The following is a 16,960-nucleotide window of genomic DNA, read 5'->3' as shown; positions in this document are numbered from 1 at the left end:
GAAGAGATACAACCTACAGTAGATCCGCTATAATTCACTCTTCGCTCTCACACAATCTCCTCTCTCTTTCTCACTCAGAATACAGGTCTACATAGACACAATACAATTGCCTCATATATAGTGAGGGGTTGCCTTCTAGGGCAAAACCCTAAATTAAACATAACTTCTACCATCAGATCTCTGCCTAATGAACGACTCAGATTGACTATGAAATTACAACATTTTACAAGGAAATTTTACATCTTTTTTAGCTTCAGGGGCGCTGCCCGCGATCCCCCCACTGGGGGGGCTCCCAAAGGTCACAACCGCCCCCCCCGGACCCTCCTTACAGCGTATGTTTTATGGGCGACGTTACCACCCCATTACGAACTGGGGTCCAATGCGACGATATCTTTGAATACAGAAGATAATCAGGCTCCACACCTAACAAAGGACATCTCAAAAGAGGAAACAAAGGTTTCCTATAACTTGGGAGTGTAGGAGGCACATGGATTTCTTCAGACTCGATCAGGGATCAATCAACTATAATATCAATATCTCATCTCCTCGTCCTTTAGGCCTTCCCATGGAGTTTTATTTATACTTCTCCAAATTAGTTTTTCAGTTGGGAAACAATTGGGCCATGGGATATAGTAAGTGAGTAATAGGTAAAACCTGTAAACTTTGCTCGAATTTAAGGAGATTATTTATTTTTTAGTGTTTTAACACATATACACAGGTTGGGTTTATACTGACCTGTGTGTAAATTCTTTTAACACAGGGAAAAGTAGCGTATGGGAAGTAAAACATTGTTTTTTGGAATTTGGACCAAGTCTAGAAAGGAAGGGTTGCCCTAGGCCATAACCAGAGCATCAAATCTACCGAGAGTGGTAAATGGTGCCATAACAATGGTACTCCACATGTTTTGCCACTACTTATTCTAAATAAGTGTCTATACAGATAAGCTTCTCACCAAACAATAGGGACAAGGATATCCCTTGAATTAAAGAAAGCTTCTAAGAGAGTGTTTCCCAAGTCTCCCTTGCAAATTGGTCTCTATACTCTGTACAATTATACTCATGATGAGAAAGAGTTAAAGCCCTTATATGCTTTAAATTTGGCTACCATTCCAACAAAATTGCATGATCCTACCAAGTTAATCGATAGAAAAACTACTAATGCGAACATTAGGAGATATTTTCATGAGAATAATCATTATGAAGAACAATTCTCTGGTGCCTCTTCTTATCTATTTATTTGTAATAAAGCTAAATAATTACCTCGAGATAATGATCATCATTTTCTAGTCCACAAGGACACAAGAAGGCATCCCTTGCCATTAAATCTATTGAAATTACCAGAATAGGAAAGTATATCAGTAAAGGCTGCAGGTTAATCAACACAACAAGTCACTCCACAAGAAACTATACATGTTCAAGTTCCTTCTCTTGAGTCTCAAGAGAAAAAAAACTTCAGAAAATATCGAGATTAAAGATATTATCAAGGATTGGAAAATGTTTGAAGAGATTACTGCAGAGCCTCTTAAGCAAGTGAAAGAAATGATCATGCCTACAAAAAGTGCTAATAATTCAACTGGACAACAAGAAATTGTTGCCTCCCCTAATTTCTCTAAAAATGCTCTTGTGAAACCAAGTGTTATTGCTAAAACACCTATTAGTTCTCGACCTAGTGTGGAGACGATTCCAACATCCCCTAATCCTATTGTTTAGTTGGATATTGAAGAAATACCACCTATAGAGGTATTGTATAGCCTAAAGCATAAGGCCATTATTAAAAAGAGAAAAAAGAAGAGAAAGGTAGCTGAGACACAAGTCTTGAAAACAACTACTGCCCTACCAGCAACTCCCTTAAAGGTAATTTGGTAAGGTTCTTCAACAAAAATTGATAAGGAATTTGAAGAATTGGCCCAATATGTAGGAGCTTATGCTTTCGTTAGTATGGACAAAGCAACAAAATTTAGATAATTTAATAGCCAAAAGGATGAAAAGACGTTGACTGGAACAACACTGTTCATAGGTTGAAGCTCAAAGGCAATATCAAATTTCCTTAACTAAGAGTCAATATGAGTCTAAAATCAAATAAAAGGATGGAAATATAAATGAATTTCTATTGGGCTCAACCTAACTTGGCCTAGATTTTGATGAAGACTCCGCAGTTTGGGGAGCGGATTACGAAGTAAAGGACTGCACAATGGAGCAACAGAGCGTCAAAGTGGACTGTGCAGTAGATATACTATGCGGTATATGGGCTTCAGGGCGGGCCGAAGCCCCACCTTTTTGTAAAATAATATAATTTTGTAAATGTTGAATGGTTTTTTACCATAGTAGCTTGTATTATGGGAGTCCATGGTATATGGACCATGGTATTTTGATGATATATCCCTTGATGTAATAGTATATATAGGGATAAATAATAATAAGAAGAATCAGCTTATGATTGAGATCTGTGTTATGGATGTATCTTGTTGAAATGTACTTTGAAAGGAAAGGCTCTACAGCTGAGTGCACAAGCCAAGAACTGTTTGTTGTACAAATTCTATATTATATGCAATAGTTCTTGTGGATGTAGTCCCACATTGGGATGAACCACGGTAAAATTTATGTATTCATGTGTTTATTTTCTTATTATCTATTATAGCATAGAAATTTTATTATAGTTTCATTTTATTACAACGAAGTAATGATTAAGGGTTTATATGATATGTTTTAAGTAATGAACATAATATGGTGAATTAAAGTATGAATGCGAAGTAACTTATGAATTTTAAGTATAAGAAAACACAAAAATACCACATCTCAACATCCCTCATGGTTGTGGAAACCTGGTTCTGCATCCTCCTATAGTCACTTTGGGTGAGACTGTGATCTGCTTGCAGGTTGTTGCTGAAAGGGCTAGTGATTTAGGGGTTTTTGGTGCGCAGTAAAGAATCAAACCCGGGTCAGACCAACCTAAGTCAAAAATGGTTACATTTCTGTGACCGAGATCTATTTGAGGGATATGTTTATGTGGCATTTGTTGAAGAAGGAAATTCAATATTGGGTAGAACAAAAGGAACTAGAATTTGTAGAACAAGAGAATATACGCCCTTGCCTATCATCTAAAAGGTGGTTACAAAAGTATATTTTCGAAGATCAATACAAAATTTTCTTTGGTTTGTTTCATGTTGAGCTGTATGAATGGATATCAAGATTGATCGAAAGAAAATATTGTTTTAAAGGAGAAGAACCTAAGGAGTCGACTCCTGAATTGATACGACGACTCAAGAACACCGACAATAGGATTTCAGGAGCTGTTGATTTCTAGATTGATAACATCTTGGGAGGATTCAAAACTAAGTTCGTGGTAGACTCGACTATCTCCTACAATCAAGAAGAACAACAAATTTTCAAAGGATTGCGAGATAAGTATTTGATGTCTATGAAACTTTGGATTAAGATGCTTTTGTGTGAAAAGGGATTTTTACAAATGCAGTGAGATTATTAGTTTACTTATGTTTGGGAGAATATACGAAGAAGAGTCTAGAGCAATGCGAAGTGGAAAAATATATAAAATAGACACTAGAAGGATATCTTGTGGCCAAGGTCTGAATGCTTTCATAGAAACTAACTATAGCCATCTTTTGAGTGAATATGAAAGTGAAGAAAGCCTCCTTGAAAACCCTAAAGTAACTCCGCAGTGTTCACCCTTCCATCTTGAAACTTCGACGAAGTTAGAATTGAGTAATAATTAGGGTGCTTTTGGTCTTCCTCATCCCCCTACCCCCCACCCCCTCCCCTTACGAATCCCCCTCTGAGAAAAAATATGGTCGCTGATATTAAGCTACATATTTTTAAAGGAACTAGATCAAAAGATCTAGAACAATTCTTGTTTTTGTGCGAAGTAGTATGGACAACAAAGCAGGTCCATGATGGAAATATAATGAAAGCATATCTTGTCATGACATTCTGAGATAGAGCATTGACGTGGTGCATGAATTATTTATGCAATCATATCAGATCATTCACAGACATTAAAACAACACTGGTAAAAGAATTTAAGAAACTGAAGTCTGATTCGCAGTGTTTCAAAGAGTTAAAAGAAATCAAACAAAGGCCTATTGAGTATGTTTGGGAATTCAACCAGAGATTCAAGGTATTATTGGATCAAGTAAGCTTCGACATAGCTCCACAACAACATAAGGAATGGCTCATAGCTGCGTTGCTACGACATATAAGATTTCCTTTGACACAACAAAAGATGGGAACTCAAGTCGAAGCTCTAGAGCTGGCGATGAAATTAGGAGCTTCACCTATAGGAGATACTAATGCAGGTATGCAATAGATTTAGAGTGAGATGGAAAACTTGACTTTGTAGTTACAAGATATGAATAAATGTAAAGAAGTCAAAGAAGAAGTGTGGTGTATGAAGTGAAAATCAGAAGGCCACTCTAAGGAACAATTTCCTCTCTTCAGAAAATACATTTCTAGTGGAGCACTAAATCCTTTGAATGCTAGATCCAACCTATGGTGCAAGATATGCGAAACTAGGGGCACACATCCCTTAGAAGATTGTTTTTTTTTACATAAATATGTGCAAACTCCTAGGAACCTATATTGCAAGTTCTCTAAATTGGTAGGACATGAGGACAATGGATAACGCAGTAGTTGAAGTGGTGGAGCTGGTCGAGGACGTGGACAAATTATTTGCTATAATTGCGACCAACCAGGACACATTATGAGAGATTGTCACATACCCACTAGGACATGTAAGTCTTGTAAATATTTTAACCATGTAATTGGAGAATGTCTAGTACTTGTGGGAAAAATGCAAGAAAAGAGAAACCAACAACCGACACAAAAAATACAGATGATGACTTCCAAAATAAGAAACAATGATCCCAAAATCAATATTGTTACTAGAAGTGGAGCCATGATCGTTGATGAAAAAGTGAATGAAAAGAAGGACTCTGAAACTACATGGGTTAGAAAGACTACTGAAAAATCTCCTATCTTTGATATTCAGAAGGAAAAAAAAGTTTTTATGGAAGCCAAGCGAATCTTTATGGATGCTGGAGCTTCGACATCTAGTGTATAGCCAAAACAGAAAAGTAACTGTGATATAGCATAAGCTTCGACACAGGAACAAGCTTCAACACAAGATCAATAGTCAACAAACAAGCAGGGATTTTAAAGTCTTTTCGACAAACTTGTATGAATTTATTAAGAGATCAAAAGGCTATAGAAGGAATTCAAGAATTGATAGATTCATGTGCATCTAAAGAAATACTGCAAAGTGAGTTGACCGCAGTTAAAAATTTGCATCAACATAAGAGAACATGAAGAGAAATGAGGCTTAGTGCGCAGATAAGAGACTATGAGATGGATCAAGTTATTTTAGATCTAGGATCTAAATCTAATGTCGTGACGAAGCAGACATGGGAGTTAATGGGTAAGCCAAAGCTTCAGTGGTCACCTATTTAGTTAAGGATGGGAAGTCAGCATAAAATCTTCCCCTTAAGAAGACTATCAGGTGTGACAGTGGACATTGAAGGAGTTCGCACTACGACTAACTTTGAAGTAATAGAAATTGTGGATGACAATAACCCCTATCCTGAATTTCTTGGACTTGATTTGGAATTTGATAACATGGCTATAATTAATCTAAAAAAGAGACAAATTATATTCGAGGGGAATAATATGAGGGTAATTGTTCCCTTGGGTCCATCAGAAGGAGTAAGGTATACAAAGCCAGTTAGAGAAGGATACTGCTCAATTGATATAGGTAATATTTATTAATTGACAACAAAGGAACAAATTTTGGCTGACCCTACTGTAGAGGGAAAGTTAAGTTGGGAGCATGATAGTTCTTGTGCATCAGACTTAGAAGAAAAATTGGAGAAATGGCAGAACATGCTACATGAAGTATCTACAAGATGTTGTGCAAGAGTTACTAAATCAGTTCGGTGCATGACATATGAGTTATGTAAGCTGCCTAATTATGATGGCTTAGGTGATGAAAATATTTTTCTTGATGATTATGAGGAACAAGTTCAATAAATTCAAAGATTTTTAGCTTTGGATATATCCCTAAAAGCTACTCTTTCTAGATGGTGGGGTACACATAAGAAGAATATAGAAGGTTGGAAGGCATGTCAAATGTTGATGTGGATAAGATTTGGTCAGATAAATACAGAAATGGAGTTGAAATATGATGGTGAAACTAGTCCCAGGGAGCATATCAGATTTTGTACTATAGCATGGAAGGAGATTACACAACAAGAATGGGTACATGGTTTCATTCATACATCAGAGACAATTACTCAGAACTAGTACTTAGAAACAGAGCTTTGACATGGTACTACGAGTTGGGAAGATATGGTTGACGGGTTTATATTGACATTTAGATTTGAAGATGATTGTACATATATAGATTCAACCCTTCATATAGTTAAGAAGAAGATCTTTGAGAATTCATCTCCAAGGACATGGAAACAACCTGATTGGGTTGCACCCTAGATAGAACATGCACTAGAATGCTACAACCTTATTGTAGAAGAAGAAGAAGATCCTCGCAACATTGAAATAGAAGAATCATAAGGAGACTACAAAGTAAATGGATCCACGCCAGAGATACCAGATATAACAAATCCAGTAAATAAAAATAAGGTAAATATAGGATCAGAAGAGGAATTGAAGTTAGGAACTATAGGAGATTATTGGGATGATGAAATAGTCAACAAGGTTACAAAATTGCTTCATGAGTATCAAGAGTTTTTTCCCACTAATTTTTCAAAAATGAAGGGTATAGTAGGAGATTTAGGAGTTATGAAGATCCCCCTAAGCCTGATGCGAAGTCAATCAAGCAATTACCTTACAAATTGAATCCGAAATATAAGGAGAAAGTAAAAATTGAGTTGGATAAGATGACACCAACAGGAGTCAATGAACCTATGGAAGAATCAGAATGGGTAAGTCCTATGGTGGTACAAGAAAAGAAAAATCAAGGAGAAATAAGGATTTGTGTTGATTTGTGGAAGTTGAATGATGCATGCTTACTTGATCTTTTCCCTACCCCTTTCACAGATGAAGTTTTAGACAATGTAGGAGGTCAGAAATTTTATTCATTTATAGATGGATTTTCAGGATATCACCAGATTAGAAGTATATTTTGATGATTGGACAATATTTGGGTTGTTAAGAAAACATACGGGAAGTTTAAGACTTATTCTTGATACATGTAGACAATATCAGATCTCCTAGAACTTGAACAAGTGCATATTTTGTGTACCTTTTGGTATATTGTTGGGACATATTGTTTGCAAGAAAGAATTAATGGTAGACCCTATGAAAATGGCTATCATTGTGAACTTACCTCCACCAAAGATAGTAAGACAAATTCACACTAAATTAGGACATATAGGATATTACAAAAATTTTATCAAAGGATATGCTTAGATTACTGTGCCTATGGAAAAATTATTGAATAAATATGTCACTTTTCAATGGGATGAAGAATGTTAAAAGAGCCTTGACATATTGAAGGAGAAGATGGTAGTTGTTCCTATGCTAGTATTCCATGATTGGAATAAGGAATTTCATGTACGTGGATGGTTCTTGTATAGATTTGGGAGTGGCACTGGCACAACCTAGTGCACGGGAATTTATCATCCTATAGCTTTTGCAAGTAGGAAACTATCTAAAGTAGAGAATAATTACACAACTATAGAAAGAAAAGGATTGACAATGGTATTTGCCTTGCAGAAGTTTAGACATTATTTGTTGGGATCACATTTCAAGATGTTTAAAGATCATTCCGCACTAAATTATTTGGCCAACAGGGCTATCTTAGGAGGGAATATTTGTAGATGGTTATTGTTGTTTCAAGAGTATGACTTTGAAATCATTGTTGAGCTAGGAAGATTGAATGCAGGTGTTGGGCATGGAATCCCCCACAACATGTTTTGGGGCTTAAAGCCCAAGTTTTGGGTTGTTATTATTGTAAAAACTCCGCGAATTGTGGGCACAGAGAACGAATTTTATGTTAGAGTCATAGGGCTGTCCGCCCTAAGTTTTGAATGTAGTGTTAGCCTACCCATGGTCCGCGGACCATGGGATTGTATAAATAGAGCAAGGATCTAAGTTGTAAACTAAGTAAGTAAACCAACGGATGGAGTCTAGATGATAATGAAGCGTAGAGCAAGAGTCTAAGTGTCTTGGGTCATAGTAGTAGGAAGAGGCTCTGCAGCTGAGTGCACAGATGCCTAGTGGAGTTCGCAGCTGAGTGCGCAGGGTAGTGTCGAGTCTGTAACAGAACGAAGAAAATAATAAAGAGAAGTTTTATCTGAATCCTGTGTATTTGTTCTGATTTATTACATGTTTCATATTACTTGCAATTACACGGTTTATTTACTGTGCACACTTACATGAATTGTGAATATTTTCAAGAATAACTAAATGTATAAAAATAAGTTCAGTTAAACACCTAATGTCGGCTAAGAGGGAGGACTTGGGTAATAACATTGTTCGAGCCCCGGGTAGGGTTGCATGAAGACAACATCTTGGGTTGCAAGGTACAGGTAAGCGTGTGTAGCGATGTGCACACAGGATCAAACTGCAGACCACTTGAAATCATCATATATCCAAGGTGCAGAAACTTGGTTCTAGCACCATCTCATACTACTTCGGGTGAGACCTCAGTCCGGGCTTCGCGGACTGTTGCTGAAATGGCCAGTAGTATCGGGATTTGTTAGGCTAAATCATATCTAAACCTGGGTTAGGCCCCAACAAGCAAACAAATGGTTCTGTTTCCAGCACCGGGATCTGCATAAGGGATGTCTGATGTCGTGTCACTAGAATCCAACAAAGAAAGAAATTGAAGGGTGGTTGGAAAAGAAAATTCACGAGTTCACGGTGCAGGAAAATAGGAATCCATGAGTATCAAAGGAAAAATGGTTAGAGCACTACTTATATACAGAAATCCATGAAATTTTCTTTGCATCCTTCCCCTCTGAGTTGTACGAGTGGATCGCGAAGCTAGTAGATAGTCAAGGAAGGTGTAGGCTCGACAAATCGATTGTGTGGACTCCAAAATTAGTGCGCAAGCTAGAAGCATCAGAAGATAAGATTGCACACACTGTGGACCATTGGCTTGATCAAATTATAGGGTGATTTATCACTGAGTTTGTGGTAGATATGACCATCAGCTACAGTGAGGCAGAACGTCGCTTCCTCAAGGGACTGCGAGGTAAGTACATTAAATCTTTGAATACCTGGATTAAAATGCTACTATGTGAAAAGCAGGTTATGAAAACAAATTAATGTTTGGGACTACCCGAAGTGGGAAGATCTACAGAAATGGAAGTAGTGAAGAATTAGAAACTAGTCCCTTGATTTCACCCCTCGTGGGAGAGTGAGGAGGAGCTCGTGAAAGTTTCTCCGAGAAGTGTGATCAGTTTGATAAGGTAGCAAATTCTACGCATACCACCCCCGCCTACACCACCACCAATTTCACCATTTTCACCCCCATCTCCACCACCACCACAGTTCAATATGGCAAGTGTGATTAAACTACTAGTATTAAGAGGAGTAGGGAATGAAGATCCAGACCAATTTTTGTTCATAGTAAGGGTGGTATGGGAAGCACAAGGAGTCGTGGATGACAATATAGAGAAGGCTACACTGGTAAGTGCATTGTAGGATCATGAACTAACTTGGTACATTAAGCATTCTAATGACCATCCAAACGCAGGGATCGCAGATATCCAGGCCACGCTAAACAGGGAATTTAGCAAGCCAAAATCGAGACACAATCGATTATCGGGTTTAAGGAAATCACGATGCTTCTGGGCGAGACCCTATGGGATCTGGACCAAAGACTGAAGAGTATGATTCACAAAGCTAACATGACCTTGACAGATGGACAACGCCGCGTATGGTTTGTAGTGTCACTAACACTGCATTTAAGGGCGATGTTGTCATAACAAAAGCTATCCACCCAGGCCAAAGCTTTGGAGATTGCAATGAGATTGCATGAGACCCCTATACAAGATCCTGGTCTCGGAGTCCAACAAATCCATGTGCAACTGCGAAATTTGTGTCTGGAAATGCAGAGTTTGAAACAAGACAGGACACCTCGGCTAGAGGCGCACGAGGAAGTATGGTGCATAAAATGCAAAGGCCAGGGGCATGACAAGGACCACTGTTTAGTTTTCGCGAATTAATTGGTGGGAGGAGGGCCGATTCTGTTAAGATTAGAGGCACAAGTAGGCCCAAGCGTGGCACTTGCATTATGGTGCGTGATTTGTCAAATATGAGGAAAACACACTATGGATAACTATCACCTATTGCAGAAGTATACATAGACGTCCCAACAATTGTTCTGTAATTTCAGCAGGTCGGTAGGCCATGATGAGTGCACCTGCAGAATTTACGAGCTGATGATGGATTGGACCCCTACCTATAGAGTGGAGACTGAAATGCGAGCCCTTGATCTGAATGCAGGGATGGGGCATGCTGGATTTTAGAGGTGTAGACGAGGTCGAGGTGGAATGGGACCAGGAAGGGGTCGCGAACAACTAATCTGTTACAATTGCGGAGGGAAAGGGCACTATGCCCACGATTGTACGAATCCGACAAGAGCATCATGTTTATACTGTACCTAATTTGATCATGAGATGGAGGACTGCCCTACACTGATAGCGAGGTTGTGCAATAAAGGAGTACTCTAGCCTCCCTCGACTTAGAACCTACAAATGATGAGGTCTGAGTTGTGCGAAGAGGACCCAAATGTAAACATAGTGCTTCGAAGTGGTATCACAACTGGAGATAACAAAGGTAAGCAGCTAGAATAAAGTGCATGGGTTTGCAAGTCTCCTACAAAGGAACCTGAATTTGATTTGCAGCGAACAAAGCAGAGATTCATGGAAGCTAAGAAGAGCTTCATGGATGCCTCCACTTCAGGTAGTAAGGATCGACTAGAACCAAGGATGGATCCTTCAGTGCTCACTACCTTTCTATAGACATGAATGAAACTGTTGTGTGATAGCAAGGTTGTAAAAGGACTAAGGAACTTATCACTAGGTGCACGGGGTCAAGAGAACTGCACGTAGTCCAAAAACTTGGAAAGCATGCATTGCGAACAGGAAGGGAAATGAGATTGACTACACAAATCAGAGGGTACGAAATGGATCAAGTAATTCTGGATCTTAGATCGGATGCAAATGTACTGCCGAAACAAACATGGGAATGCGTGGGTAGACCTTCACTACAATGGTATCCTATTCAATTGCAAATGGTGAACCAACAGAAGTTCTTACCCATGGGAAGATTGCAAGGAGTAACGATGGATATTGAAGGTGCGAGCGCATTGGTGGATTTCGAAGTGATAGAGATTGTCAATGATAGCACTCCCTATCCCGCGCTACTGGGCATATATTGGACCATTGATATGAATGGAGTCATAAATATGAAGAAGTGCAAAATGATTTTTGAGAAAAATTCACTACGTGTATTAGTACCGCTAGATCCTGCCAAAGGAGCACGATAAACTGAACCGATGCGCGACGATGATAGTGATGAAGATCTCGATTGTATTTATAAGATAGCCACATGAGAGCAAGATTGGGTAAAACCAACAATATATGGTAGGATTTTGTGGGAGCACGAAAGCTCCTGTACTTCAGATTTAGACGAAGAAATAGAACAATGGTATAATTGGCTACATGAAGTAACAACGCTCAATTGCAACATGACGGTAAGATCACTGCGTTGTGTGACAACGAAGATAAGGTATCTTCCTAGGTACAGTGGGTTGATAGTGGTGGATGAATTTCTGAACGAATTTGAGAGAGAAGTAAGGGAAAAGGAGCATTTTGATGCTCTGAAATGGGCACTACGCACTCTGCCTGCAAGATGGTGGGGTACGCACCAATATAGTTTCAGGGGATTGGTTTGAATGCAGGAGAGGGATGCTTATACGATTTGGAAAACTCCAGCTACGAATGAGAGCCAGTTATTAGGGGCAAAATAGCTTGCATGCCCACCTTTCTAGATGGGTATGGACGTATGGCACGTAGCTCACACAAATGCACACCACTCCTAGGATAGAAAACAGGAACAAAATGCAGCGGCATGAAAGATGAAGCGCACCAAAGATTATCAATGGGGAAGCATTTGATAGGGTGTGTGAAGTGCTGAACAGGGTCCACCATGTGAGACACACTGACTGGGGCCTACGTGTACCAGCTGTTTGATGGGCCTACAGGACCATGTGCAAAACCCTGACCACGAGAGCGATTCCAAGGCTGCGGAATGAAGCAGGGACTTTAACCTCTAAGGAACATGCAAAGATGAATCGGCACGTAACAAAACCCATAGATTCGACAATGCACGAGGCGTGGGATGAAGAAATCACACAGCTACGAGAAGCAGAACATATAAGAATTCAGGAAGAAATTTAACAAGGAAACTTTAGACTTCGCGAAATTGAAAAGGACTGGGTACGGCTAAGGAAGAAAGGCGTTTTAATGGAAGTAGAGGTCAAGAGGCTGGAAACTGAAATAAAGGGAGAATGTCTCATTGATAAACCAAAGATGGAAAGGTGATGTATGGACGATCATACTAACGAATTAGAGGACTATCGCCGAGAATTGGTTAGTCTACTGGCGTGACTAAGACCACATATCGCCAAATGCAATAACCAGGGAAGCACATTACAAAAAGTAGAGCACGCGGTGCCGATCACCACAATGGAAGATGAGGGTTCTCGGTGAACCATGAAAAAGGACAGGATGGGGCCCTGCATAAGTGGTGCGAACACCTGACTAGCTGTAGGAAGGACAGTCTTAGCACTCAAGGCAGTTGAAAGGGAGCACAGGACTATAAATTATTCTGCCTAGAAGTTGCGCACTCTGAGAGGTGCGCGCAACAGCAGAATGTCACAGGGTTCACAACCGTGCATGGAGGGCTATGCTGCTGTGTGGGTTGGCTGGGAAGTGACCATTGGTGTCACTGTTCATGACAAGATGTTTGAGTTGAGGCCAAATGGAGCAGGCGGCGGGCATTTAAGACGAGAGTTATGGGCAAGATTTGGGAAAATCTGCCGCCAAGGAAGCATTGATGGCTCAGAATTGGGGGGAACGGTCGAATTTGAATTCAAAAGGCACTATAAAACTCAAAGGGCTGGCCAGCGAACAACACTTAGTCATTTGAGAATTGAGCCCTTGAGAAAAGCACAAAGTGTTGAGAGTCGAGTGATAATTAAGCCCCTAAGTACATGAGAGACAAAATACTGTGTAGAGATGATGACGACCACTAAGGATGGGTTGGGAATTGAAGAAGGAACTGCCGGCGAGGCCATGTAGACCCCCATGGTATAGGATGTTCCCGAAGGTGATGGGGTTGTGACTAAAATTCTCAAATCACCGCAGGCGCTGAGGCTGAAGAAGGATAAGCAGGCAATGGGACTAGTACGCATGTCCCCGAGGAATTCTCGACACAATAAGTTATCAACGAAAGAAAAAGGGAAGGAAGTCATGATTGAAATAGATGAGGAGGAATTGTTCTTGGTAGGTTTTCATCAGTAGGTTCAGAAAAAACATGAAAAATCTTGGCTGGATTGGCATATTAAGTTGCACACATTTAGAGTAAATGACTTAGTACTGCTATACGACAGTAAGTGTGACAAATTTCCAAGCAAATTCAAAATTCGTTGGCTAGGACCATACGTAGTTAAGGAATTCACAGATAGAGGCGCGATCTAGCTCGTCAAATTAAATGGAGAACCATTCCCAGGCAAAGTGAACGGTAGCCGCTTGAAGCCTTACACAGGTGGGCCAACTATCTGACTAGCTGATAACAGTACAGACTTTACGCTTCAGAGAGCTGTACAAGGAAATAGGACTATAAATACATATTGGTACGACTGTATAGGAACATTTCAGTTACAAAGGTCTCAGAGGAGAGAATGCAGTAGACTCAGCAAGCAGTAGCACAGTGCACTGCGGACATCAAGACCATTTGGGACTAGCAGAAGGGACTTTGCGCCAAGATTTATGCACCGACAGAGTGACTCGAGGATGAGTCACGATGTTTTTGTTGGGGGCGTGTTGGGCATGGAATCCCCCCACAACATGTTTTGGGGCTTAAAGCCCATGTTTTGAGTAGTTATTATTGTAAGAACTTCACGAATTGTATATTAGAGACATAGGGTTGTTCACCCTAAGTTTTGAATGTAGTGTCGGCCTACCCATGGTCTGCGGACCATGGGATTGTATAAATAGAGCGAGGATCTAAGTTGTAAACTAAGTAAGTGAACCAATGGATGAAGTCTAGACGATAGTGAAGCGTAGAGCAAGAGTTTAAGTGTCTTGGGTCGTAGTAGTAGGAAGAGGCTCTGCAGCTGAGTGCGCAAAGGCCTAGTAGAGTCTGTAGCTGAGTGCGCAGACCCTTGCAGCTAAGTGCACAGGGTAGTGTCAAGTCTGTAACATAAGGAAGAAAATAATAAAGAGATGTTTTATCTGAATCCTATGTATTTTTTCTGAGTTTTTACATGTTTGATATTACTTGCAATTATACTGTTTATTTATTACGTGCACTTACATGAATTGAATATTGTTAAGAATAACTAAACATATATAAATAAGTTCAGTTAAACACCTAATATCGGCTGCGAGGGAGGACTTGGGTAATAACACTGTTTGAGCCCCGGGTAGGGCTGCATGAAGACAACATCTCGGGCTACGAGGTACTGGTAAACACGTGTAGTGATGTGCATGTAGGATCGAACCGTGGACCACTTGAAATCATCAGACATCTCCAGAGTGTGGAAACTTGGTTCTAGCACCCTCCCATACTACTTCAGGTGAGACCTCAGTCTGCACTTCACAGACTGTTGCTGAAAGGGCTAGTAGTACCGAGATTTGTTTGGCTAAATCATCTCTGAACCTGGGTTAGGCCCGAACAAGCCAACAACAGGACTTGACCATTTGTCAAGATTAGAAATAGGTGAAGAATAAAAAAGAATAGAAGATAATATCCCTTATGCACAACTATTTGCAATCAGAGTAGATGACCATTTTTCAAACATTATTCAGTTTTTGAACACAGTGATGACTCCTTAAGGATATACTACGAAGCAGAAAAAATAATTAGTGGTGAAGGAAATTCATTTTCATTGATAATAGGACACTTATATAAGATGGGACTAGATGAGATACTGTGCAAGTATACTCATGAACATGAAAGGAAAATCATTCTACCATAGGCTCATGAGGGCACAACTAGTGGAAATTATGCAGGAAAGGTTTCTTCACAGAAAATTTTGAGAGTAAGATTGTGGTGGCCTACACTACATAGAGATGCAAAGGAGTGTTTCAAAGCTTGTGATGTATGTCAAAGAACATGAAAACCTTCAAGAAGAGATGAGATGCCACTGGTACCACATGTTACATTGTAGGATTTTGATAAATGGGGTATTGATTTTGTTGGACCTGTCAGACCAGGCAGTAACTCCTCAAAATCAATTTGTTGATATTCATTCAAGTTGGTATTTATTATATACATGAGGGAGAGACTGTTCATTTCATCTCCCTATGACTATTCATATTTATTATTATTTATTTACATCAATTTCAGTTATTCACTCAATCCTGATGATTAGGTGTCAACATTCCCCCGCTTAATCTGAAGGGATGTTGGTGAGTCCAAGCATCGTTCTGAATCTTTCAAGCTTTTCTCTTCCAAGCGCTTTGGTGAAGATGTCTGCAATTTGCTCATTAGTGGAACAATGGTGGAGATGGATTGTTTTGGCCTCAACATGATGTCAAATCAGATGATATTTAATATTGATGTGCTTCATTCGATCATGGAACTTTGGGTTCTTGGCCAATTTTATTGCCAAGGTATTGTCAATCATGAGTGGAGTCGATTGTACTTATTTTACTTGCAAATCTTCAAGAATTTTCCTGAGCCACACAATTTCTTTTGTTGCCTTAGCTGCTGTCACATATTCTACTTCTGTTGTGGAATCCGTTGGAACTCATAACATAACCTGAAGTAGATGCCCCAGTTTCTTTGTCTCCATTGAAGTCTGAATCAGAGTATCCAATCAAGCTGAAGTCATCCACCTATGTATACTTGATTCCAAAGTCTTGAGTTCCCTTCAAGTACCTTAGAACTCTTCTTGCAGCAAACCAATGTCCCTCACAAGGCTTTTGCATAAATCTGGAGAGGATTCCAATAGCAAATGAAATGTCTAGTCTGGTAGTAATTAGGTAGTTGAGACTTCCTACAAGCTGTCTATACTTTGTTGCATCCTCAAATTATTTTCCTTCAATGGATGTGAGATTTATGTTTTGTTCCATTGGAATAGTATGAGGATTGCATTCTGTCATGCCAAACCTATTCAAAAGATCTCCAATGTACTTATTTTGAGAAAGGAATATGGACTTCAGATGTTGAGTTACTTCAATACCAAGATAGTAATGAACATAGCCCAAATCAGTCATTTCAAAACATTTCCTCAATTCCTTCTTTATGGATGCATTGTAGCTTTCATTGTTCCCTGTCATCAAAAGATCATCTACATATACCAAAATATATACAACTATTTTTCCAACTTTCTTGACAAATAAAGTTGCATCATCAAGATCATAATGTTTGAAATTGAGTTTCAGAAGATGCTTAGTTAGTTTTTCATACCAGGCTCACAGTGCCTGTTTGAGGCCATAAAATTATTTCACAAGTTTGCATACTTTATGTTCATGTACTTTCACAACAAATCCTTTAGGCTGGAACATAAAAACATTCTCTTTTATATCTCCATTCAAGAAAGCAATTTTTACATCCATTTGATGGACTTTCCAACTGTTCTGAGCTGCTAGGGCAAAGAGTGTTCGGATGGTAGCCCATTTTGCTACGGGGACAAAAGTCTCCTCCTTCTGTGCAAAAACTTTTGCCACAAGCCTGTCTTCATGCTTGTCAAG

The sequence above is a fragment of the Pinus tabuliformis genome, chromosome 3_2, assembly GCF_031772625.1.
Source record: "Pinus tabuliformis cultivar Carrire ecotype Pingquan chromosome 3_2, CPIR1, whole genome shotgun sequence".
NCBI classification, from domain to species: domain Eukaryota; kingdom Viridiplantae; phylum Streptophyta; class Pinopsida; order Pinales; family Pinaceae; genus Pinus; species Pinus tabuliformis.
Note: the sequence above shows the minus strand (reverse complement) of the source record.